Source organism: Hemitrygon akajei, chromosome 28, assembly GCF_048418815.1.
Source record: "Hemitrygon akajei chromosome 28, sHemAka1.3, whole genome shotgun sequence".
Taxonomy (NCBI): Eukaryota; Metazoa; Chordata; class Chondrichthyes; order Myliobatiformes; family Dasyatidae; genus Hemitrygon; species Hemitrygon akajei.
In genome coordinates, this window is record NC_133151.1 from 38,182,698 (window position 1) to 38,188,697 (window position 6,000).

A 6,000-nucleotide genomic window follows, 5' to 3' on the forward strand; every position below is an offset into this window, starting at 1 on the left:
AGACACACACACACACAGACACAAGCACATAGATACAGACACACACACTCACACACACAAACACACAGACACACACACAGACACACACACTCACACAGACACACACACACCCACAGACACACTTACACTGACACACACACAAATAGACACACACACAGACACACAGACACAGACACACACACTCACACAGACACACACACACAGACACAGAGACACACACTCACAGACAAACAGACACACACACAAACACACTTACACTGATACACACTCACACACAGACACAAACACACAGAAACAGACACACGCACTCACAGACACAAACACACACACACTTACACTGACACACACACAGACACAAACACATAGACACAGCCACACACACACACAGACACACACACACTCACAGACACAGAGACACACACACAGACACACACACTCACATACACGCACTCACAGACACACACAAACGCACACACACTTACACAGACACACACACACAGACACAAACACATAGACACAGACATACACACTCACAGACAAACACAGACACACACAAACACACTTACACTGATACACCCTCACACACAGACACAAACACACAGACACAGACACACACACTCACACACACACAGACACAGACACTCACACTCACACAGACACACACACACACTCACACACACACAGACACACACACACACAGACACAAGCACATAGATACAGACACACACACTCATACACACAAACACACAGACACACACACACAGACACAGACACACACACTCACACAGACACACACACACCCACAGACACACTTACACTGACACACACACAAATAGACACACACACACAGACACACACACTCACACAGACACACAAACACATACACAGACACAGAGACACACACTCACAGACAAACAGACACACACACAAACACACTTACACTGATACACACTCACACACAGACACAAACACACAGACACAGACACACACACTCACAGACACACACAGACACAGACACACACACTCGTACAGACACACACACACAGACACACACACACTCACACACACACTTACACAGACACACACACATACTCAGACACACACACTCACAGACACAAACAGACAACAAGACACACACAGACACATTTACACTGACACACACAGACACACACACACAGACACACACACACTCACACACACACACTTACACAGACACACACACTTACACAGACACACACACAGACACAAACACATAGACACAGACACACACACTCACACACACAGACACACACACACACAGACACAGACACACACCCTCACGCTCAGACACGCAGAGACACACACACTGTCACACACACTCACACACAGACACAAACACACAGACACAGACTCACACACACTCTCACACACACACAGACACACACACAAAGACACAGAAACACACACTCACACAGACACTCACACAGACACACACACTCACACACACACAGACACACACACAGACACAAGCACATAGACACAGACACACACATTCACACACACACACACGCAGACACACACACTCACACAGACACACACACACCCACAGACACACTTACACTGACACACGCACAAATAGACACACACACAGACACAGACACACACACTCACACAGACACACACACACAAAGACACAGAGACACACACTCACAGACAAACACAGACACACACAAACACAATTACACTGATACACCCTCACACACAGACACAAACACACAGACACAGACACACACACTCACACACACAGACACACACACAGACACAGACACTCACACTCACACAGACACACACACACGCTCACACACACAGACACAAGCACATAGATACAGACACACACACTCACACACACAAACACACAGACACACACACAGACACACACACTCACACAGACACACACACACCCACAGACACACTTACACTGACACACACACAAATAGACACACACACAGACACACAGACACAGACACACACACTCACACAGACACACACACACAGACACAGAGACACACACTCACAGACAAACAGACACACACACAAACACACTTACACTGATACACACTCACACACAGACACAAACACACAGAAACAGACACACGCACTCACAGACACAAACACACACACACTTACACTGACACACACACAGACACAAACACATAGACACAGCCACACACACACACAGACACACACACACTCACAGACACAGAGACACACACACAGACACACACACTCACATACACGCACTCACAGACACACACAAACGCACACACACTTACACAGACACACACACACAGACACAAACACATAGACACAGACATACACACTCACAGACAAACACAGACACACACAAACACACTTACACTGATACACCCTCACACACAGACACAAACACACAGACACAGACACACACACTCACAGACACACACAGACACACACACTCGTACAGACACACACACTCACACAGACACACACACACACCCACAGACACACTTACACTGACACACACTCAAATAGACACACACAGACACACACACTTGCACAGATACACTCACACACACAGAGACACACACACTCACACACAGAGACACACACACAGACACAGACACACACACTCACAGACAAACACAGAAACACACACACACAGACACAGACACACACACACACACTCACACAGACACAAACACTCACACACACACACCGACACACACACACACTTACACTGACAAATACACATACGCACATACTCACAGACAAAAACACATAGACACAGCCACTCACACAGACACACACACACAGACACACACACAGACACACACACTCACATACACACACAGACACCGACGCACACACTCACACACACTCACACACACACACAGACACACACACTCACAGACACACACAAACGCGCGCACACACTTACACAGACACACACACAGACACAAACATATAGACACAGACACACACACTCACACACACAGACACACACACAGACACACACACAGTCACAGACACACACACTCACGCTCAGACACGCAGAGACACACACACTGTCACACACACTCACACACAGACACATACTCACACACACTCACACACACACAGACACACACACAAAGACACAGACACACACACTCACACAGACACTCACACAGACACAAGCACATAGACACAAACACACACATTCACACACACACACACAGACAGACACACACACAGACACACACATTCACAGACACACACACTTACACTGACAAACACAAAGACACACACACGCACAGACACAGACACACACTCAGACACATACACAGACACACACACACACACAGACAAGAACAGACACACATATTCACAGACACACAGAGACAGACACACACACTCACACACACACTTACACTGACAAACACACATATAGACACACACACAGACACACACACAGACACAGACACAAACACTCACACAGACACACACACAGACACAGAGACACACACTCACACACACACAGACACACACACAGACACAGACACTCACACTCACACAGACACACACACACGCTCACACACACACACAGACACACACACACACAGACACAAGCACATAGATACAGACACACACACTCACACACACAAACACACAGACACACACACAGACACACACACTCACACAGACACACACACACCCACAGACACACTTACACTGACACACACACAAATAGACACACACACAGACACACAGACACAGACACACACACTCACACAGACACACACACACAGACACAGAGACACACACTCACAGACAAACAGACACACACACAAACACACTTACACTGATACACACTCACACACAGACACAAACACACAGAAACAGACACACGCACTCACAGACACAAACACACACACACACTTACACTGACACACACACAGACACAAACACATAGACACAGCCACACACACACACAGACACACACACACTCACAGACACAGAGACACACACACAGACACACACACTCACATACACGCACTCACAGACACACACAAACGCACACACACTTACACAGACACACACACACAGACACAAACACATAGACACAGACATACACACTCACAGACAAACACAGACACACACAAACACACTTACACTGATACACCCTCACACACAGACACAAACACACAGACACAGACACACACACTCACACACACACAGACACAGACACTCACACTCACACAGACACACACACACACTCACACACACACAGACACACACACACACAGACACAAGCACATAGATACAGACACACACACTCATACACACAAACACACAGACACACACACACAGACACAGACACACACACTCACACAGACACACACACACCCACAGACACACTTACACTGACACACACACAAATAGACACACACACACAGACACACACACTCACACAGACACACAAACACATACACAGACACAGAGACACACACTCACAGACAAACAGACACACACACAAACACACTTACACTGATACACACTCACACACAGACACTCACACAGACACACACACTCACACACACACAGACACAGACACAGACACAAGCACATAGACACAGACACACACATTCACACAGACACACACACCCACAGACACACTTACACTGACACACGCACAAATAGACACACACACTGACACACAGACACAGACACACACACTCACACAGACACACACACACAAAGACACAGAGACACACACTCACAGACAAACACAGACACACACAAACACACTTACACTGATACACCCTCACACACAGACACAAACACACAGACACAGACACACACACTCACACACATAGACACACACACAGACACAGACACTCACACTCACACAGACACACACACACACACTCACACACACACACAGACACACACACACACAGACACAAGCACATAGATACAGACACACTCACTCACACACACAAACACACAGACACACACACACAGACACAGACACACACACTCACACACACCCACAGACACACTTACACTGACACACACACAAATAGACACACACACACAGACACACAGACACAGACACACACACTCACACAGACACACACACACTCACAGACACAAACACACACACACTTACACTGAAACACACACACTTACACTGACACACACACAGACACAAACACATAGACACAGCCACACACACACACAGACACACACACACAGACACACACACAGACACACACACACTCACAGACACAGAGACACACACACAGACACACACACTCACAGACACACACAAACGCACACACACTTACACAGACACACACACACAGACACAAACACATAGACACAGACACACACACTCACAGACAAACACAGACACACACAAACACACTTACACTGATACACCCTCACACACAGACACAAACACACAGACACACACACACTCACACACACAAACACACAGACACACACACACAGACACAGACACACACACTCACACACACAAACACACAGACACACACACACAGATACAGACACACACACTCACACAGACACACACACACACCCACAGACACACTTACACTGACACACACACAAATAGACACACACACAGACACACACACTCGCACAGATACACTCACACACACAGAGACACACACACTCACACACAGAGACACACACACAGACACAGACACACACACTCACAGACAAACACAGAAACACACACACACAGACACAGACACACACACACACACTCACACAGACACAAACACTCACACACACACACCGACACACACACACACTTACACTGACAAATACACATACGCACATACTCACAGACACAAACACATAGACACAGCCACACACACAGACACACACACAGACACACACACTCACATACACACACAGACACCGACGCACACACTCACACACACACACACACTCACACACACACACAGACAC